A 23,922-nucleotide genomic window follows, 5' to 3' on the forward strand; every position below is an offset into this window, starting at 1 on the left:
AGACTCTGGCATCCTAGCCGTATCGAGGGCAGAAGGATTCTGTTGCATGTTATAAACATCAGCTTCTTTGTTAATGTAGGCACTTTGCTTCCAGGTAATGCTTTATGGATGAAATCAACAGGACACAGGTTTTTGAAAACTTTGAAGTGCTTGATGCTTTCTTCTGGGCAACCCCTGGAATGTTACCTTGTCCTGACTTAATAAATGAAACACATTTCAAACCCAGTTTTCTCCAGTCCAGGGGAAAAAGTTGATGTTACAATTAGAGGTACCTGGGGTTTTGCTACCAACCCCAAAGAATGTGCATGGGCAATAGGGTAACTTCTCCAGGGCTCGGGAGGCTCTTCAGCTCCCCTAGAAGTCCAGGAGGGAAGTTTTGCTCAGAGAGATAAATTTATAGTTGGAGTCAGATCTTTGGTCCAATCTATATTATCAAACAAATGACTAGAAAAGTGCCATCAAAATTAAGGAAAAAATTTAAATTTCTAGGATAATATAAAATAGTAAATTCATGTTCCAAATCCTATAAAATGAATGGGCATTCTTTCCAATATCCCATGCTTTAAAATGTAACAATTTTTCTGACTCTCCAGTTTGTTTTTTCTGGATCTTTAATTATTGCATGAATTTACTGGGCTCCAGCCATTTTCTCTCTCTTATATTTCCTTTCTCTATGCTCTGGGCTGAGCTTTCACTAACACACTAAACTAAAAAAGAAGCAATATGGTCTCTGGAAAAGGAGCAAAATGAACATCACTATGGGAAGGAAGAGGATATGATGTAGAGAAAATCCCACTCCAACAGGAAGAGGAACAGGTAGTCTCTTTCTCCAGTCCTGGAGTATTATGTGCAGGATAGGGGTGGTGAACAGTCAGACACATGCATTATGGCTTCCCAGACCTGTGCCAAATTCCAGAATATCAGTGGTGGCGCTGGTAGTAGATGGGTTGAGGAGGAATCTGAAAGCACAGGGGCTTTTTCCTTTTTCCCATTTGGGATTCTGGGAAGAGGTCACACCTCAGGATGCCCTTGCAGCAACACTAGGAGGCTAACTGAGAGAAAAAAAACAACGTTGTGGCAAGGTCAGGCAGAAGTCAGGCCTGAATTCACGTCCAGGAATTTCTTGTCTCTTATGTAGCACGGTAGCCCAAAAGTTCTAATAACCCTAGGGGTGTGGTAGGGGCACATAAAGTAGCTGGTGTTATTTTTGGGTAAACTCACCAGAAGTGTTGCCATAGGGGAAACAAAGTGAGCAAGTAGTGGATGATTGCATGGTACAACATCAGGGCTGGCTATTGGATGAGTGTTGTAACGACACTTCATGGGATGCAGAGCTGGGGAGAATCAAAGGGATCAAATTCTTCTGGGGGACCCCTAGGCCCTCAGATCACAAAATCACCTACTGTAAACTTTAGCAGATGCCAGTAGGGTGAGCAGTGACCATTGAACAAGGTTACTGGATGGTGAGCCCCACAGAACATCCTAGAAACTTCCCCCATAGATCGCAGGCTTCCTAGTTCCTATCTGTCTCATGAGGTCAAAGTAAACACTCCCAAATGACAATGTGAAAGGAGAAAATGAGGGGAGGAAGAAGACTCTAAAGAGAGAATCGACCACAAAGGGAATGTTTAAATTCTTTGTGAGTTGGCAAGGACTTGGAGAAACTGGATCATTGATATATTGCTGGTGGGACTGTAAAATGTTATAACCACCCTGGAAAACAGTTTGGTAGTTTCTTATAAAACATACACTTATCATATGATCCCAAAATTTCATTCTTGGGCATTTATCCCAGAAAAATGAGATATCCACACAAAAAAATGTATACTAATGTCCATAGTAACTTTATTTGCAACAGCCACAAAACTGGACAGAATGTAAATGTCTTAAAATGGGTGAATTATCAAATAATCTGTTGACTGTTTAACATATCCATACCATGGAATACTATACAGCAACAAAAGAGGAATGAACTATTGATACACACAACAACTTGAATGGACCTCAAGGGAATTATGATGAGTGAAAAACGCCAATATCCAAAGGTTATATGAATCTATTTATATAAAAAAAAATAGCACCCTTGAAATAACAAAATTATAGAGATGGATAATAGAATAATGGTTTCCAGGAGTTAGGAATGGAAGCAGGGGCATAGATGTAGCTACAAATGGGTAGCAACTGAGTCTTGCGATGACAGAACAGTTCTGTAACTTGATTGTGGAGGTAGTACAGGAAGCTTATGCGTATGCTAAAATTGCACACAAATGAGTGTATGAAAATACTGAAATCTGAACAAGGTCAAGAGATTGTATCAATGTAAATTTCCTGGTTTCGATATTCTACTGTTGGTATGCAAGATGTTACCATTGGGGGAAGCTGGCTGAAGGGCACACAGGACTTGCCCATATGTATTTTTAATAACTTCCTATAAATCTATAATTATTTCAAAACACAAATTTAAAATAAAATATTTATGAGCGAGAAATAATTAGCAAGTTTACATTCCTTTAGGTGAGGGGTCAAGAGGAAGATTAAATCAGTTATAAGAGGATACATTTTGCTGTGGACACTCGTATGTATTTGTAAATCTGTGACCCAACTACATATGTGGATAAGTTTATGTTTTTGTTTGACATAAAAGAGAACATATGTTACAAGATGTTTTGCATTCTGTTGGCCGTTTTCACCCTTAGCAATATATCTTGCATATTAATACATATAAAAAAAATATGTGGATAAGTTTATGTTTTTGTTTGACATAAAAGAGAACATATGTTACAAGATGTTTTGCATTCTGTTGGCCGTTTTCACCCTTAGCAATATATCTTGCATATTAATACATATAGATCTACTTTATTCTTTTAAATAGATGATTAGCATTCATTCCTTATATATAAAAACCAGGCTATATATTAATTATTTAACCAGTTCCTCGTTCAGGAGCTTTGCAAACTAAGCTGCAGTGAAAATCCTCCTACATATCACTTTGCAAACATATATCTATAGGAAAAATTCTTAGAAGTAGATTTACGGGGACAGTAGTTTGATGGATTGCACACCAATGATCGGACTCACACACGTCAATCAATCAAACAGCTCACTTTGTTTAGGATGAGCAAGGACACAGGTACAGAGATGTTTATACTGCTGCAAGTAAAGCAGCATGGAAGGATGGGATATTTAGCACCTGTAGTTGGCTTAAAGACACTACCTTGGTCTCCCCTCCATCCCTCTGTTATGCATGAGCTTGTGTAACCAGTAGCTCTTTCCTGCAGTGGGTCGGATCAAGTCCAAGAAGCCATCCTCCAACTTTCTCAGGACTTTATATGCCACATTTCCTTAATCAGGTGTTTCAAGATATTCATGTACCATCACCTTTTGACATGTCATCACTTTGTCAAATATAAAGATTAACATGCCCATATTAAAAACAAAACCCACTGTAGAATAGACTATATAACTTATTTATGCTTTTGGAGAGTTCTTTTTCAGAAACTCACAGTTAAAGTGTCCCCCTTCCAGGAATCAACACTAAATTTGGACAACTGCTCTTATGAAGCTCACGATTTGAATATCAGCCTTCCATATATTTCTACCAGTGTGTACCTGGTAGAAAAAAAAGGTTAATATTAAATAGTAGTTATAGGTAAGGGCTCCAGTATTAAGTTACTTATTTCAAATTCTACCTTGCCCACTCACACAGTGCAGAGCAGGGATTCAATATCCGCCAGTCTGACACTAAAGTTTATTCTTTTAACCATAGTATCACTTATCTGTTCCTATGCTAATGCTGCTACAGAAAACCAGTGGTATTCAACAAAAAGAATTTATTTCTTGAATATCTGCAGGTGAGCAAGGGGTTGGCTGATCTGAGATGGCCTCAGAAGAGCTGCCCCAACTGGAACCAGCATAGTAGCCAGGACATATGTTTCTCATGGTGATGGCAGAAGCACAAGAAAGCAAGACTCACTAGGCAAGCAAATTTCAAGACCCCACTTATGTCATGGCCACTTATACCCATTGGCCAAAGCAAGTCACATGTTCAAGTCTGATGTCAAGGGGTGGGGAGGGAGATGAGAGTTACTACAAAGAGATACAGAGAGTAGTGAGGAATTGGGGTCAATAATGCAATTTACCACAACCATTATGCTAATATTGCATCCAATACTTCATGATTATTACTCATTCTTAGCAGCTCAACAGAGTCTCTATGGAGTGTATCACTCTCTACTTTTATAAACAGCTAAGATCACGCCTTCTTATTTATTTTTCTGCATAAGGGGGTGAAAGGCATTACGGTGATTTCCTGGTCTCTGAACATACCCAGAGCTAGCGTGTCACAAGATCTTAGTTCTAGCTTCTTTATATCAACTAGGAGTTCTCTGGGCTACAGTAACAGATTTCACAGCTAAGAGCAATTTAAATCACAAAGAAATTCAATTATTTTATATAACAAGAAGTCTGGTGATCCCAGGTTTGGTGGTATGGCTCAATGAAGCCTTCAAAGATGCAGGCTCTTTCTATCATTCTGTTCTGTCATTCTCAACCTAGGTTACTGCCTCATGGTCACAAGATGGCTGCTGCAGTTCCAAGCATCAGAGCATCCCATGTCTACAGTTAAGGTAAGAACAAGAGAGAAAGAGCTATACCAGAGTATTTTTTACACATTTGTCTCTTTATGAAGAAGAAAGATCTTTTCCAGAAGTGACCCCAGCAGACTTCCTCTTCCATCTTGCTGAACAGAACTGTGTTACACAGACACCTCTAGCTATAGGAAAGACCAGGAATATAAGTATCTGGTTTTTTTTCAACCTATTTAGTAGAAGGTGGCAAAGGAGAAGGGGATGGAGATGGCTATTGTGTGCCAACTGGACACCGTCTGCCACACTTTGTTCACTGTTCTGAGCGATAATTACAGAAGTGCATAACCTTAACCTTAGACTCTCCTAACAGTTTTCCAGATTCCCACATGGGTCGAAGAGGGGAGGGATCAACCCCTTTTCTCTAACAAGCCCTGGCATAGACCACTTCTGAGCTTAAGAATTAAATATGATTTTCCTAACACTTTGGGTTTTTATTTTCCGTTTTTTCATTTGTGTTTATTACCACAGCAGCTATAACATAATCATAGCATAAAGATACCATATAATTATTCTGAATATCTGAAACAGACAAGAAAACCAATACCAAAACCCAATGCCATTCAGTCAATTCTGACTCATAGCAACCCTATTGGACAGAGTAGAACTGCCTCATAGAGCTTCCAAGGAGCACCTGGTGGATTCGAACTGATGAACTTTTGGTTAGCAGCTGTAGCTCTTAGCCACTACACCACCAGGGTTCCCAACTGGAACAGACAAGAAAACCAATACAGAAGCTTTATTTTAAAATGTCTCCACTCAACTCCCTAGAATATCCAATCTGACTGGAATTTACTGAGACTCTACCTTTGGGAAATAATTGGGCTATTATGGAGCTCTCAAACAGCAAATATTGAAAAGAAAGACTAACAACAGACACATCTACAAACAAAAGCTTTTAGCCTGATCCTCATTAATACAACTAAAATCTATTTCCACTTACTTGTGGAGAAAAGATTGATTTTCTCATTTCTTCCTTACATAAACACTGATAACTACACTCTGAAAAAAAATATCATCCATATGCAGTGTCTTCTTCTCCAGGATCCCATCAAATCAAAATTACTCAATTCCCCAAATTCAGACACAAATTGTTCTCGTTGGAACATATAAATGAGGGGCAAAACTAACGACCCAAAAATTAGAGTGGAATAAGAAAGAACACGTTTAACCACATGCCAGTAGGCACAATTTGAAAAATTGGCAGGTCCTTCTAAAACTGTGTTCATCCATATATTATGAAAAAAAAAAAAAGCAAAATGAAAAAGCCCAGGAAACAAAAGGAATTTTGACTGAGATTTCTTTTGTTCTCTTTTAGAATTAGAATTCATGGTCTATTCTAAGTTTCCACACGTTATGTTAATGGTATGAAGGAAGTTGATGTCTGGTCCTTAAATATACTTGCCTAACATACATATGTAAGTCTACCACCTCTTCAACAACGTCATTTCTACCTATGACCAAACCACACCACACAGCCATACTAGTCAATGGGGTTCATTGCTGGCCACTTCAAAGTTTGACCCGGTTTGTTCCCTGAGAATCTCAACTGCTCCACTCAGTTGATGATGGATAGTGCGAAGAAGTGACACGAGAACTGAGGACTGAAGGATGAGTAGATATTAACTGGGAGAAGAGTGGAGGCAACTGTGTTCCTGGATGTATGATGCATGTGCAAAGGCCCTGTGGCCAGGAGGAAGCATGGGTCATTTTCAGCCCCAGTGGCTGGAATATAGAGAGTGAAGAGAAGTAGGAATTAAGACCAAAAAGGAAAGCTGGGCTGAACTAGGCAGGGTCTTGGCATTCGTGGGACAAATTCAGGACTTCATTTTCAGCACCACAGGAAGTCACCGAAGTATGCTAAATAGACAAGTGACATGACCAAGTCTGTGTAGTGAAAGGCTCTTTGCGGTGGCAGTACAGAGATGGGAGGATGAGAGGGCAGAAGGGGAGACCAATCGAAAGGCTTTTCCCCTTTTTTCTTCTAACATCTGTAAACAGCCCTTAGTGCATGTTTAGAGAAAGACTATTTACCAGTATATTGTAAACACTTCCTGTCACTATTGCACTAGAAGGAAAGGTACAGATTTATAGCATTTCTATTCCACGGATATTCCAACTGTGCCCTTAGGCTCAAGGAGAGGAGACACATTGGGCTACCCCCGAGGATGGGGGAGGAATGTTTCCTACACTTTCAATTTGCGTTTACATACATGACAAGATTTTCTTCTTAAGATAAACCTATCAGGGTTGTAAATAAGGTTTGGCTGTAATTCTAAGCCAGTTATTATATCCTCAAGGTTTGTGAACCCTCTGTGGAGCCTTAGCTAATTTTCTGTTTGCATTATAAGTTTAAGCATCTGTCATCCATTGTGTCTGAACCACTTAGCACTCCCAACAAAATAACTGAACATGTCCCCACTAAAAGGATAAATAGAAGACCCACCCATGTAAGCAAGGCATTATGGGAGGTCTGACAGAGACATCAGGCGAATTGGCTAAAAACAGGTTCCAGAGAAGGTTGGCGGTAAAAACACCTGCCTGGGAAAACAGCTAGAGTAGGAGGTTAGACAAGATGGCATCTTCTGGAGGTTGTCTGTGAGAGGAGTGACAACTGAAATAAATAATTTCCCTCCCATTGGCTTGTGAACCATTCATTTACTTCAGAATAAATGAAGCTTCTCCAAGCTGAGGTAGCCAGAGACTCTTAGGAATGTGAGAACTATAACACTTCCATCCAAGCCTGTCCATTCCTATTTCTGGGAAATTTAGCATGAGGCTATCCATGTAGTCTTATTGTTGTAAGCTGGCCACAACCTTCAAAATAAAAAATGTGGCTGCCTGGTAGAAGCCAAAACCAAACCAAACCAGTTGTCATGGAGTCACCTCTGACTCATGGCGTCCCCACATGTGTCAGAGTAGAACTGTGCTCCACAGGGTTTTCAATGGCTGAATTTTTGGAAGTGTATCACTAGACCTTTCTTCTGAGGCATCTCCGGGTGGACTCAAACCTCCACCCTTTTGGTTAGCAGCAGAGAACATAATCATTTGCACTATCCAAGGACTCTTTGCCTGGTAGAAAAGGGCAAGTATTGGGCTCTTTTGGTGTCTTACCCAGAACTCCTCTACTGAGCCAGGACTCCAAGCCCCCAGCTGTTGGGAGCGTTGGCTGCTAATGGCTCACAGCTGCCCCCAGAAGATTTAGCCTTAGCTAAATAGCAGGAGGGAGCAATCCCTGGAGAAGTACATCACATTTTGTAAAGTAGAGGGCCAGCAAAAAAGAGGAAGACACTCAAGAAAGAGATGGTTGACACAGTGGATGCAACAATAGGCTCAAACATACTATTGTGAGGATGACACAGGACCAAGCAACGTTTCGTTCTGTTATACATGAGGTCGCTATGAGTCGAAACCTACTCAATGTTGCCTAACAACAACAAATAGCAGCAGCCTCACCTGGGAGATTAAGCCCACCCTTCCCACCTCCAGGGCCCAGACCTAATGACTTATTGACCTGGGGTTCCAAAAGGCCAGCCCTCATGCCTCAAGCTGAGACTAACTCTGTGATCTTACCGTTGCTCCAGAGCTTCCTGTGGGACCGTGCTGAAGCTAGTCTCCAGCCAAGTCCACGTCCTTGCTTACTTTTCCCCCTGCCCCATCCTGCTTCCATCACTCCCTTTCTGCGGAGAGCACTCCCTCAATAAACCACGTGCATCAAAAACTAAATCTGGACTCTGCCTATAGGGAACCCAACCTAGGACAGGGGCTTGGCAGTGACCTACACACAGCAGTTAGTGTTTTAAAGGATAATTAACTGAATAACCTAAGTCTGGTAAACATACCTGTGCTGCATTTCAAACACTTTTAGAAGGACAGGCAAGACGTACTTGCCCAAAACTGATGTTATCCCATGAATAAGTACACTGGCTCAGGCATAGGTGTGAAACCCCGGTGTCTGGAACTCTAGAAAGGTAGAGGTTGGCAAACTATGGCCCACGAGCCAAATCTGGCCTGATACCCATGGCTCACAAGCCATGGTTTTGCATTTTTAAATGGTTGAAAAAAATCAAAAGAATAATAATAATATTGGTGACATGTGAAAATTATATACCATTCAAATTCAATGTCCATCAACACAGTTTTATTGGAACCCAACCATGCCCATTTGTTTACATACTGTCTATGGCCTATTTCTCAACAGCCCACAAAGCCTAGAATATTCACTATCTCACCCCTTACATAAAACCCTGGTGGCATAGTGGTTAAGAGCCATGGCTGCTAACCAAAAGGCTGGCAATTTGAACCCACCAGGTGCTCCTTGGAAACTCTATGGGGCAGTTCTACTCTGTCCCATTGGGTCGCTATGAGTCAGAATCAACTCGATGGCAACGGGTTTTTGGGTTGGCCCTTTACAGAAAAAGTCTGCCCATCCCTGCTGCAGAGGAATGAAGGGTTTCAGTCCTGTTCTGTTTGAAAGAGCTCATTTTGAAAGCTAATTCCAATTGCTACAAGATTACCCACTTTTGAGGGGGGGGGCTAACAAGTTTGAACTGAGCACAGCACAAGGAAGTAGTTGTGTGTGGGGGTAATAGAATATGGAACATTGAGTCAGAGGTAAAAACTCAGAGTGAGAAGAGGGGGCATTGCAGCCTTGAAAGCCCCACAGATAGTTTCTGTCACTAAGAGGAAGGAAGAGGCTGACTTTTGGCAGAAGGGACTTGGAGAGGTGGGATAATGGAGTGGGCCAGAAGGGAGCTCATAGAGTGAAAATCTTTGGATAGTGTCTAAGCCCCAGGAGACCCACTGAAGCAGCCCAAATGGATTGCATTCCTGCTGGGGACAAGGCTTGCTATTGATCCCACAGACCCATGAAGCAATCCTGCTTCTTGGCAGGAAATACTACTTTCCCAGAAACCCTGTCTGGAAGCTGGCCTCCATTGCTTTCCTGATGACCCGAGAAAGCATCTTAGGCCAGATGAAGTTAGCAAAGTGGATTCTCCAGCACAAGTTAAAAGGGGAGCATGTGAGAAGGTGGGAGCTCATCCTAAATGAACTCTTATTTGTTTAACACAGAGCACAATTTTTGCATATATGTTACCACTTGATTATGAGCCCAATTTACAGATGGAGAAACTAAGACTTGGATAGTTTTAGCACATGTACACAAGATCGCAATGCTAGTAATTGCAAGCAAAGCTGAAAGTAGTAGCGATGTTAGCAAACTAGACAAGCATCATGAGGTAAGGGAAACGGTGAGACGGTTAAGAGGGAGTGGTGGGGAAATCTCACTGCTCTTAGGGACACGAGTGGCCACATCTGGATCTGGACTTGGACTCTGTAAATTCAGACTAGCTAGCTACCAGAGCAGGCCTAGGATCAGGGATGGGCACACTGAGAAAGCTGGAGACGATGAAAACCACTCAAGCTGTAATTACAGGTGAAGTTGGAGTATTTTCTAGTATTTGCTTAATTTTCAGAAAAGGGAAGGCTGCACACCCAACAATTAAGCACATGGGGCCTGGAACCAAACTGCCCACCTACTAGCTGTGTGACTTTGGGCAAACCACTTGACTTCTCTATGCCTCAGGAAAATGGAGCTAACAATAGTGCCTATCCCACAGGGTTGCTATGGGGATTAAAAGGAGTTGATACAGTGAAATGCAAATAAGTATTTGTTTAAAAAAGCAGATGATATTGACTAACCAGTTCTCAAAAAAATAAAATAAAAATAAAGCCCTGATTTGTCGTATTTGTTGATCCCCATTGAGAAATTAGCCAATGAAAACCCTATGGATCACAATGGTCCTATCTGCAACCAATCACAGGGGTGGCACAGAACCAGGCAGTGTTTCATTCCATTGTGCATGGGGTCGCTGTGAGTCGGGGGCTAATTTGACAGCATAACAACACCAACAACAAACACTTCCACCATGGCAAGTTTCAAGGTACCAATGAATGATCATTGAATGCAAAGCTGGGAAAAAATACACAGTACCCGTTGCCATGGCGTCGATTCTCAGTGACCCTATATGACAGAGTAGAACTGCTCCATAGGGTTCCCAGGGCTGTAATCTTTATAGAAGCAGACTGCCACATCTTTCTCCAGCAGAGCTGCTGGTCGGTTCAAACTGCTGACCTTTTGGTTAACAGCTGAGCACTTAACCATTGCACCACCAGGGCTCCTTAGATGCACAGCACAGTAGCACACCTTTATATAGTACTTCCCCCATGCAGACACAAAGATGTAAATGACCTTAAGACCATAATCATATAACGCAGTAAAATAATTGGAAAGTGATGAGTTTTGAGTATAATTTATTTAGTTGCAAGTTTACCTAATTTGATTTTAATAAGGCTATATTCAGCTACTGGCTCTCAAAATTCCTGAAATTTTAGCACTTGTCCCTCACGAGCTTGTCTATAGCAGAGTCAACATGCCTGTACTGAATGGCTTGTATTTTGGAGACTCTAGCCCTGTCTTTGGGGAAAAGAAGAGAGCTGTCGGAAGAGCCTGCAAGTGGGAAGAGCCAATCCTAGGTGCTCCAGCAGCCGCGAGCAATGGCTAAAACCTGGGGGCGTATGCCACTGCATCTATGTAGGTGGAGCCCTCCTGGTGGCAGCAGGAGCCGCTGCCTGCTCAGCACTGTCAACTCCTGGAAACCATCCCAGACTGCGCATCTGCTCTTACAGCTTTCCCTTGAAAAGCTAGCGGATTTCTGGAAGCTTTTCTTTATTGTGGAACACAAAGGAGCCACACTGGATTATGTTGGCAGCACAAGTGAACACAATGAGGGCTTAGTTTGGGAACTGAGGTAGTGCTTTCTCAACACTGGGATAATTCAAATGTATAATGGTTGAGAAACAATGCATGTTGTCATCCTATCCGTGTTCCCCCCCCTGCTTCCCTTGTATTCCTCCTTGAGGATCATCAGTATGTTGACTCACTGTCCGGGAGAGGATGGTGTTGGAACTGTCTTTGAACAAAAGCAAGTTTATGAAAAAGGTCAGCACCTGAATGTAGCTGTAGATTCATTCTGAGACATCCTTCCAACTTTCCAGTTTCTCTCCTACACTCACTCACTCACTCATTCACACACACACACACACGCACACGCACACATACACTCATAGACATACATACACAAATACACACGCACCAGGCTTTGGTAGGTGCTCAGTAAGCTGTTTTTGAATGAATTAATTAATGGAACAATGTGACTTACAGCAATCAAAGGTGTTTTTTTCAAGAAAAAGGAACTACTTAACTCTTGAAGTGAAAAGGGTTCTACAACACTGTGGTAGCTTACTGTTCATAACATTCCCTCCCATCTCCTTGCCCACACTGGAGGAATACACTTCCCTGTTCCTTCGCTGTTGGACTCAGCCATGTAACTTACTTTAGCCAATGAGATGTTAGCAAGCATGATGTAAGCAAGGTTTTTAAACATACTTGAGGTTTGGGCTTATACTCTTGTGTCTCTGCTGTTACCATGAGAAGAGCCTTCCCTGTGGCATTGCTACCTCTTCAGCCTGGGCTACATGGTGTAGACCAGAGGCCAGCCCATAGCAAGGAAAGCCTGCGGCTTGAAGCAGAGCAGCCCACTAGAGCCCAGCCTAGAACATCCAACCTCAGCCAACTCAGAGACAAAACACATGAGAAATGAATCCTTATAGAGGTTGTTTGTTATGCAGCAATAACTGACCAATGCAATCACTGGGAAGTCAGGTATTCTCAAAAAGAGACCCTGAGGTGAAATGTTGCAGGATCATACACAGGGCCATGATGCTGATAAGAACTGATTGGGGTTAATACTTTTGTGTCAAGAGGTTACAAGCAGAGGGAATGCTTTTTCTATTAGTCCATACAACCATTATCTTTATTGAAAGCCTATAATGTGCCAAGCACTCTGCCAGGGACACAAATAAAACTTGGCAGTGAGAAACAAACTTATACCCTAGAATTTGAAGGGCCATTTCTCTGCTTTGGTATAAGGAGCTGAGATCATGGTCATTCTGAAAATATGTGGTCCCTGCCTACATACTGTCCAATAAGGACCTTATGAGCCTCTTGAAATTTTCCACTGGCATCTTTTCAGAGAGGAAGGGATGAGAAGAAACTCTTTACCTCTGTCTATTTAAAAGGCTACTTGGCTTATGTATCAGCTAGGACTTTTTTTTTTTTTGCTGTGAGAGATGAAAACTCAACTCGAAATGGGTTAAGCCTAAGAAGAAAACTATTGGCTCACCTAACTGAAAAGTACAGAGTATCAGAAAAGGCTGAACAAGGGTTTAGATCATATCATTAGGACTCACTTCTTCCCTATCCCTTGGCTCTACGCTTTTCCATGCTGACTATATTCCCAGAGTCCTTGTGTTGAAAAGATGGCACCCCAAAATTCTAGGTCTTCATCCTCTCAGACTCAAATCCAAAGAAATTTTTTTCTATAGTTCCCACCAAGTCAATGGATTGACTCTGACTGGGACTACTGGCTTCACTTGAGTCACATATCTATCTTTGAACTAATCTCTGTGGTCAGTGGAATGAAATGATCTGATTGGCCAGTGATGAGTTATGTATTCTGATTGTGCTTCCTCTTTCAAAGAGCTATGATCAAAAAAGAAATTAGAAAATAGAGGTAATATTACCAGAAATAGGGTAAGTATAAGCTTGATGGATAAAAAAATAAAAATGAGTATAGGCAGATTACTTTAAAAGTAAATATCTTCAAATCAAGTCCAGCACAACTAGATGGCACCTGGCCACCAACACCTACTGCTCTGACAGGGATCACAGTAGAGTGTTCTGGACAGAGTTAGAGAAAAATGTAGAACAAAATTCTAACTCACACATACCCAAAAAAGACCAGACTTACTGGTCTCACAGAGAGTATGGCCTCTAGATACCCTTATAGCTCTGTAATGAAGTCACTCCTGAGGTTCACCCTTCAGCCAAAGATTAGACCCACAACCAAATAAAGATTAGACAGGTCCATAAAAAAAAAAAAAAACGAGACTAAATGGGCATACCAGCCCAGCAGCAAGGAAGAGAAGTTAGGAGAGGACAGGAAAGCTGGTAATGGGAAACCCAAGGTCGAGAAGGGGAGAGTGTTGACATGTTGTGGGGTTGGCAACCAATGTCACAAAACAGTATGTGTATTAATTGTTTAATGAGAAATTAGTTTGCTCTGTAAATCTTCATCTAAAGTTAAAAAAAAAAGTAAATATCTACGTCAACTGATTTTCAGGAAGGGTGCCAAGACCATTAAATGAGGAAAGGATAGTCTCTTCAACAAATGGTGCTGGGACAGCTGAATAGCCACATGCAAAAGAATAAAGTTGGACCCCTACCTCACAACATATGCAAAAATTAACTTAAAGTGCATCAAAGATCCAAATTTAAGAGCTAAAACTATGGAAATCTTGGAAAAAAACAGGTAAATCTTTGGGACCTTGGATTTGGCACTGGATTCTTAGATACGTCACCAAAAGCACAACAAAAGAAAAAATAGATGTTAGACCTCATCAAAATTAAAAACTTTTATGTATAAAAAGACACTATCAAGAAAGTGAAAACACAACCCACACAATGGGAAAAAATATTTGCAAATCATATATCTGATAAGGGATTTGTATCTAGAGTATAAAGAACTCTTACAATGAAATAATAAAAGATAAATAACCCAATTAAAAAATGTGCAAAGCACTTGAATAGACATTTCTCCAAAGAAGATATACAAACAGCAAACAAGCACATGATAGGAAGTTCAACATCACTAATCATCATGGAAATGCAAATCAAAACCAAAGCCACTAAGATGGCTATAATTAAAAAAAAAAAAAAAGGATCCTAACAAGTGCTGACAAGGTTGTAGAGAAATCAGAAACCTCATACACTGCTGGTGGGAATTTAAAATGGTGTAGCCATTTTAGAAAACAGACTGCCAGTTCCTCAAAAAATTAAACATAGAGTTACCATTTGACCCAGCAATTCCACTCCTAGGTATAAATCCAAGAGAAATGACATCCAAACAAAAACTTGTACACAAATATTCATTGCATCATTATCCATAATATCCAAAAAAGAGAAATAACCCAAATGTTTATCAACTGATGAATGGATAAACAAAATTCGAGTACATCCATGTGGTGGAGTATTATTTGACCATGAAAAGAAATGAAGTACTGAAACAAGCTACAATATGGATGGACCTTAAAAACATTATGCCAAGTGAAAGTCAGTCAGTCACAAAAGACCAAATATTATATGATTCCATTTATATGACATGTCCAGAATAGACAAATCTATAGAGACAGAAAGTAGATTAGTGGTTGCCTAGGGCTGGGGGCTAGGGGATGTGAGGATTGGAGGCTGGTAGCTGAAAGGTATGGGGTTTCTTTTTGCAGTGATGAAAAGGTTCTAAAATTGATTGTGATGATAGCTGCACAACTCTATGAATATACTAAGAACCTGGAATTGTATACTTTAGAGCGGTGAATTCTACGGAATGTAGATTATATCTCAATAAAGTTGTTACCAGAAAAAGAGTAAATATCTACCAACATCAAATAGTCCAATTTTCCAAATAAACTACAAGACTATGGTCCCTACCATGAAGTAGAGAATGGAGTTAGATATTTATAAAACCGTATATTTGATATTTTTCTCCATGAAAATTTGAGTCTCTCTATTTTGATTTTTTTCATTTTGTTTCCGATTAAAGTATGTTTTTCTGTATCATAGAAACTTCCCCTTTGTTTAAAAAAAAAAACAAATATTGATTTAAATCATAATGAGTTGACAAATGAATGGACTGAATTTGGAATTGTTTCCCAATTTTCACATATATATTCTCTGAGGAATTTCACATTTGGGAATAGTTGATATCATTTATTAATAAAATAATCCATATGAAACAATCAGTATGCATTAGGTTTGGTAATCTTTCACAGGCATGCCTAATTAGCATTTTATATTTACATTTCTTAACAAAAACAGAACCTCCTAGCATTCTGAGGATTGCATTAATTTATAACACATGATGGCACACACAAAAAAGGAAATTTTACTCTAAGTCTTCATTAATGGATTGGAAGACAGCATAAACAGCATGCTCATTAAATTCTCCACTGATACCAAATTAGAAGGTTTTACACACACCAGGAAGGCCAGTAAAATTATATAAATAGATCTGGAGAGTTTAGGTCAATGTGCACAAGAATGAAACTAGAGGATTTAACCTATTCAGTGACAAGGGAATATTATCTGGAGGAAATAAAATAACTGTGACAATAATATATTTGGAAGATAGTGTGGTCAAAGAGAATTAGAAATTATAGGGCAGAAGTAAATGTTTAGTGTGATATAAAGAGCCTAGTTTGATACTGGACAGAAAATCACAACATAGGAATTTAAATAAAAGTTGAATACATTTAATCAAAACCATACTCACGTAGTGGTTAATAACTTGGGATCAGGAGTCAGTTCGAGCCCCAGTCTTGGTTCTAGCATTTACCTGTACAAGTTAATTTACTTCTTTAAACTTCATTTCCTTCATGTATAAAATACAGATAACATTTTCTTTTCTCACAGGATAAAATAATCTTATCTGGGGAGGATAACACAGTATCTGACACTCAGGGACCAATACTTATTAGTAATTCTAATTATTTATTTTAATTACTATTTCAATGACCTCCTAATGGTTCTTTCTCACCCCAGTCAGCCCTCTACTCTGCAACTGAATGATCTTTAAAATAAACAAAAATTTAATACTGTTATTTTCTGCCTTAACACATTCCACTGGCTGTATGAAGCCTCTGGGTCAAAATCCAAATCATTTGCATAGTACATGAGATTCTTTCAGACACAGCCTCAATCCCCCTCTATATCTCCGATGATTTCCCTTCATGCACTCTACTTTTCATTTAAAACAAGCTTTTGCTCCCCTTGGAATCTCAAATCCTTATACAAATTATATTCTTTTTTCCTGAAATGGGAGAAGAGAAGACTTCTTCTCATCAAAAAGTTGAAGGGTCTGTGTTTTTATGCTACTAGCAAGATGACAAGTTAATCCGAATTTCATGGATGCAGGCAGAAGCTTAGGCAGAAGATATGAGATTCCTGGATCAGAAACAAAGGACTTTATTACCCGTGGCACATCAAGAAGCATGAGCTTCATGTTTATACCAGTGTCCCTTGCCCCCCACCCACCAAGTCCCATGAAGGTGACACAGAGAGGACCAGGTGGATGCTGCACATACAGTGGGTTTGTGTCACAGCTGAAGAACCCTGATCTTAGGAACCTCAATCTTTTCTAATGGGCTACAAACAAACCTGCCTGAACTTTGCCCCAGAGGGAGACATTATCTTTATTATAAAAACCAAAAAACCAAACCCAGTGCCATCAAGTCGATTCTGACTTATAGCAAACAAACCTGCTGCCTGTCCTGGAGAGAAACACTATTTCTATCTTCCAAGACTATACAAACAACTTTGCACAATCTCACAGGATCATAAAACAAACCAACCACAACAGCCCGTCTTAATTAAAATGTTGATATTTTGCTCATCATGGATTTTTTTCTCCATTAACTTTCTTTAAAATATTGTATTAAAATATTTTTTTGATAACTGAGTTTTTTTACTCCCCCTTGAATTTTGCACTTCACTTACCTCACGCCAATCCCAATCTACAAATATATATATTTTCAGATATGTATGTGTGTGATTATCTCTCTTTATAGCAATACAGGTACACACTACACACTTTTTCTTCCTTGACACCAAAGGAATAAATTATATAAGCTGTTCTGTATCTTACTTTTTCACTTAATAATATGTTTTCTCCAACTTTCTGATAAGCACACAAGTCTACTTCATTCTCTTAAAGCTCCATAAACTTCCACAGGATTGATGTACTATACTTTCCTTAACCAGCACCCTACTGATGGACTTTTGAAGTATTTTCAGTTCTTTGTCATTTAGAGAAATGATGTCATGAGTATCCTTCTACCTATCCATGGAAAAGTAGACACATAGGACAAGTTCTGAGCAATAAAGTTGCTGGATAAAAGGGTCCAAATACTTCCATTTTTGAAAGATATTAGCAACTTTCCTGCCAAAAAATTTCTTTACACTCCAACTAGTAATGCATGAAAACACATGTTTTCTCACACTTAACAACACTGAGTATTACCATATCTATAAAATATTTGCTGACATAATGCATGAAAAATGTTTTCTTTTGGTTTGCATTTTTTAAAGTTACAAGTGAATTTCAGCATGTTTTCATAGGTTTATTGACTATTTATAATTTATTTTTGGTAATTGCCTGTTCATATCCCTTTTCCATTTTTCTGTTGGTTGTCCTGCTTTTTCTTACTAATTAGAATGAGTTCTTTGACAGTAATGTCATAATGTTGTAAATAATGCATATATTTTTCCCAGCTTCCTATTTTTTTAATAGTCAAATGTATCAATCTTTTATGATGTCTGAATTTTCTATCTTTCTTTCAAACTTGATAACAAGTTTTTAAATTATATAAAAATTAAGTTTAAAATAATATATTATTCTTGTATGCAATCAATTTTAAAAAACAAATTTGAAAAGAGGTTTATAAAGTAAAAATAAAAACAATACTATGATTGTTAAGGTTGTGTGTCAGCTCAGCTGGGTCATGATTCTCAGTGGTTTGGCAGTTATGACATAGTTTGGCAGTCATATAATAATCATAATGAGATCTGATGTAATGTGATCACCTCCATGATGTGATCTTCTGTGAGCAGCTAATCAGTTGAAAGGGAGTTTCCTGGGGGTGTGGCCTGCTTCGAATATAGGCGGGCTTTCTGGCAAAGTTCCTGGGCTTTTTCTCACTCTGGATCCTGTAGCTGGCTCCTGTTCATCTGACTTCTGGTTCTTGAGACTTATGCTAGCAGCTTACCTGCCGATCTTGGGATTTGTCAGTCTCCGCAGTCTGTGAGCTAGCTGCCTGTCAGCTTACCTGTGGATCTTGGGATTTGCCAGCCTGTGAGCTAGAAGCCTGTTTCACCAGCCCTTGCAGCTGTGTGAGACAGGAGAGGCCTCCAGCCTCACCCACTGACTTGGGACTTTCCAGCCTCTACAACTGTGTGAGCCATTTCCTTGATACAAATCTCTCTCTCTCTCTCTAGGTGCTTCACTGGTTTGCTTCTCTAGATGACCCAGGCTAAGACACTAACCTTCCCATTTCTGCCTTCTACCTTCAGAGGTAACCATTGTTAACTGTCTCCTACTTTGTAAATTAGGAAAAATCACATACCTATGTTGCAGCATACATACGCACACACGAATGTATAAATACGAAACATATATTTGAAAATATATATAATATGCTATATATTTTATATAACTGCTAGGAGCTTATGTAAACTTCCTGGGCATTATAGCTGCTCAGTTCATATTAATTTTCTTTTCCCTGCTCTCTTAGGAAAATTATTTCACCTCTTCGCCAAGAGTTACCTCATGTTTGGTGATGTCTGAAGTTTCTCTCCCAGCTCTATGATTTGACGTGTTTTTGTTCTTGTATCCTACCTTCTGCAAATGCAACTCTAATCACCTGCCTTGTAACATTTCTTGTTGTTTGACTTATGAAATTGACACAGCTTCTAGGACATCACATTATTTCTAAAAGAGCATGAGTGATATCTCAAGTCATCATCAACTCGACTGTCCTTGTGCCAACTTCTTTCATCAAAGACATCTCAGTTAATTTGCTCATTCCTCAGTGGAGAAGAATAAATCAGGACTGTTGACTTGAACTTTGCCTCCCAACTGGATGCTCTTCATATCCTCACTGAACTTTTCTCTGGGGAGCGTTAGAATTGGTGGACCAATTCTGAACTTCCCACTTAAGTATTAGCAGTCTGGAGCCCAGTGTATTTTGGTGCGCATTTCATCACTATTTTTTATTCCATGATTTGCAATTCTCACCTCTATCAGTTTTCTGCACTTCTGCATCTATTGAAAAGTGTGAGCCAGCAAAAATCTACACCTATTTTACCTAGGAACATTGCTTCACTTTTCACTGGGTGGATATGTAGGATTTAAGTAATTTTGGAATTTATCTAATCTATTGATTTATTGCTTCTATTTACAAGAGAAGGCTCTGTGATACTTAAAATTTTTATATAACCTATATTGATTTAGAAATGTTTTAGAGTTCATGGGGAGGTGATATTGTTGTTGTTAGGTGCCAGCAAGTTGGTTTAGACTCATAGTGACCCCATTAACAAAAGGAGGAAACACTGCCCAGTCCTGTGGCATCCTCACAATCTTTGCTATGTTTGAGCCCACTGTTGCAGCCACTGTGTCAATCCATCTCACTGAGGATCTTTGTTTTTTTCGCTGACTCTCTAAGAACCACAATGTGCTTCTCCAGGGCCTCATCCCTCCTGATAAAACGTCCAAAGTACTCTATGTCACTTCTATGGAATATTCTGGCTGTACTTCTTCCAAGACAGATTTGTTTATTCTACTGGCAGTTCCTGGTGTATTCAATATTCTTTGCCAACACCATAATTCAAAGGTATCAATTCTTCTTCTATCTTCCTTATGCACTGTGAAGCTTTCACATGCTTTTGAGGTGACTGAAAATACCATGGCTTGGGTCAAGAACACCTTAGCCTTCAAAGCGACATCTTTGCTTTTTTAACACTTTAAAAAGGTCTTTTGCAGCAGATTTGCCCAGTGCAACGTGTCATTTTATTTCTTGATAGACTTTTCCAGGGGCATTGATTGTGGATCCAAGTAAAATGAAATCTTTGACAATTTCAATATTTTCTCTCTTTATCACAATGTTGCTTATTTGTCCAGTTGTAAGGATTTTTATTTTATTTATGATGAGGTGCAATCCATACTGAAAGCTGTATTCCTTGATCTTCATCAGTAAGGGCTTCCAAGTCTCCTTCACTTTGAGCAAGCAAAGTTGTGTCATCTGCATGTTGCAGGTTGTTAATGAATCTTCCTCCAATCCCGATGGTGGGTTCTTCACATAGTCCAGTTTCATAGTCCAGTGGATTATCTGCTCAGCATACAGACTGAATAAGTATGGTGAAAGGATATAACTCTGACCCATATCTTTTCTGATTTTAAACCATGCAGTATCCAATTGTTCTGTTGCAATGACTACCTCTTGGTCTGTGGACAGGTTCCTCATGAGCACAATTAAGTGTTCTGGAATTCACATTCTTCTTAATGTTATCCATAATATGTTATGGTCCACACAGTCAAATGCCTTTGCATAGTCAATAAAACACAGGTAAACATCTTTCTGGTATTCTCTGCTTTCAGCCAAGATCCATCTGACATCAGCAATGATACCCCTTATTCCATGTCCCCTTCTGAATCCGACTTGAATTTCTGGCAGGTCCCTGTTGATGTACTGCTGCAACTGCTTTTGAACTATCTTCAGCAAAATTTTACTTGCGTGTGATATTATATGATATTGTTTGATAATTTCCACATTCTGTTGGATCACCTTTTTTTGGAACGGGCACAAATATGGATCTCTTCCAGTTGGTTGGCCAGGTGGCTCTCTTTCAAATTTCTTGGCACAGACTAATGAGCGCTTCCAGCATTGCATCCATATGTTGAACCATCTCAATCGGCATTTCGTCAATTCCTGGAGCCTTGTTTTTTGCCAATGCCTTCAATGTAGCTTGGGCTTCTTCCTTCGGTGCCGTCAGTTCCTGATCATATGCTACCTCCTGAAATGGTTAAACACCGACCACTTCTTTTTTGGTACAGTGACTGTGTGTATTGCTTCCATCTTCTTTTGATGCTTCCTGCAGCCTTCAATATTTTGCCCATAGAATCCTTCAAAATTGCAACTTGAGGCTTGAATTTTTTTCTTCAGTTCTTTCCCTTGAGAAATGCTGAGTGTGTTTTTCCCTTTTGGTTTTCTATCTCCAGCTCTTTGTACATGTCATTATAATACTTTGTCTTCTCAAGCTGCCCTTTGAAATCTTCTGTTCAGCTTTTACATGATCATTTCTTCCCTTTGCTTTAGCTACTCTAAGTTCAACAGCAAGTTTCAGAGTCTCTTCTGACATCCATTTTGATCTTTTCTTTCCTGTGGTTTTGTTTTTAATTTTTTTTGTGCTTTCAGTTAAAGTCTGCAGCACAGATTAGGTTTCTCATTCAAAAATTTATACACAAATCATTTTGTCACATTCAATCCCTGCAATGTGTCAGCACTCGCCCCCTTTCCTGGGTTACTTGTGTTCATTCATCCATCTTGTCTTTGGACAGGAGTTGCCCATTTGGTCTCCTATACTTGACTGAACTAAGAAGCACGTTCCTCATGTGCATTACTGTTTGTTTTATAGGCCTGTCTAATCTTTGGCTGAAAACTGGGCTGCAGGAGTAGCTTCAGTTCTGAGGGCCATAGACTCGTGGGGGTTCCTCCAGTCTCTGTCAATCCATTAAGTCTGGTCTTTTTTTGTGAATTTAAATTTTGTTCCACATTTTTCCCTGCGCTATCTGGAACCCACTATTGTGATCCCTGTCAGAGTGGTCAGCAGTGGTAGCCTCTTCCCGGTGTTTTTAATGACCTCTTGCTTTCTTCATGTATGATGTCCTTGATGTCATCCCACAACTCATCTGGTTTTCGGTCTTTAGTGTGCAATGCATCAAATCTATTCTTGAGATGGTCTCTAAATTTGGGTGGGATATACTCAAGGTCTTACTTGGGCTCTCATGCGTGGACTTGTTTTAATTTTCTTCAGCTTCAACTTGAATTTGCATACGAGCAATTAATGGACTGTTTCATGGTCTACTTCTGGCCTTGTTCTGACTGATGATGTTGAGCTTCTCCATTGTCTCTTTTCACAGATGTAGTCGATTTGATTCCTACGTATTCCATCTGGTGAGGTCCATATATAGCCACCATTTATGTTGTCGAAAAAAGGCATTTGCAATGAATAAGTCGTTGGTCTTGCAAAATTCTATCATGTGATCTCCAGTGTTATTTCTATCACCAAGGGCATATTTTCCAACCACCAACCCTTCTTTTTTGTTTCCAACTTCCGCATTCCTATCAGCAGTAATTACCAATGCATTTTGACTGCACATTTGCTCAATTTCAGACTGCAGAAGTCTGTAAAAACTTCAGTTGTTTCATCCTTGGCATCAGTGGTTGGTGCTTAAATTTTTATTAACTGGTGTTCCTTGTAGGTGTATGGATATTATTCTATCACTGACAGCACTGTAGTTCAGGATAGATCTTGAAATGTTCTTTTTGATGGTTAATGTGATGCCATTCCTCTTCAATTTGTTATTCCCAGCAGAGTAGACCATATGATTGTCTGATTCAAAATGGCCAACATCAATTCATTTCAGCCCCCTAATGCCTAGGATATCAATCTTCAAGTGTTCCATTTCATTTCTGACAACTTTTAATTTTCCTAGATTCATACTTTGTATATTCCATGTTCAGATTATAATTAGATGTTTGTAGCTGTTTCTTCTCATTTTGAGTCATGCCACATCAACAAATGAAGGTCCCCAAAGCTTTACTCCATCTGCATCATTAAGGTCAACTCCATTTTGAGGAAGCAGCTCTTCCGCAGTCATATTTTGAGTGCCTTCCAACCTGAGGGGCTCATCTCAAAGCACCATATTAGACAGTGTTCTACTGCTATTTGTAAGGTTTTCACTCGCCAATTTTTTCAGAAGTAGATTGCCAGGTCCTGCTTCCCAGTCTGTCTTAGTCTGGAAGCTCCGCTGAAACCTGTCCACTAGGGGTGACCTTGCTGGTGTTTTAAATTCTGGTGGCATAGCTTCCTGCATTACAGCAACATGCAAGCCATCACAATACATCAGGCTGACAGATGAGTGGCTGGGGGAGGTGATACAGGTCACAATAAGCCAACAGTCATTGAGATTTCTGAGGACAAAGTTTGTAATAAAAAACTTGCTACTCTGAACCCTTCTGATAATAGGAATTATTACACTGGTGGGGTGGGGAAGGAACACCCTAAGTTGAAGTACTAAAACCCCACTGTAATCAAGCTGATTCCAACTCACAGCAAACCTATAGGACAGAGTAGAACTGCCCTATAGGATTTCCAAGGCTGTAAAACTTTACAGAATAGAAATAGACTGCCACATCTTTCTCTCAAGGTTAGCAGCCAAGCGCTTCACCACTGAGCCACCAGGGCTCCTTTAAGTTGAAATATAAGTGTGAAATTGCTGCATGAAAAATGGATTCACCCTTCTTTCCTCCCTCCATCTCTCTCTCC

This window comes from Elephas maximus, chromosome X, assembly GCF_024166365.1.
Source record: "Elephas maximus indicus isolate mEleMax1 chromosome X, mEleMax1 primary haplotype, whole genome shotgun sequence".
Lineage (NCBI taxonomy): Eukaryota > Metazoa > Chordata > Mammalia > Proboscidea > Elephantidae > Elephas > Elephas maximus.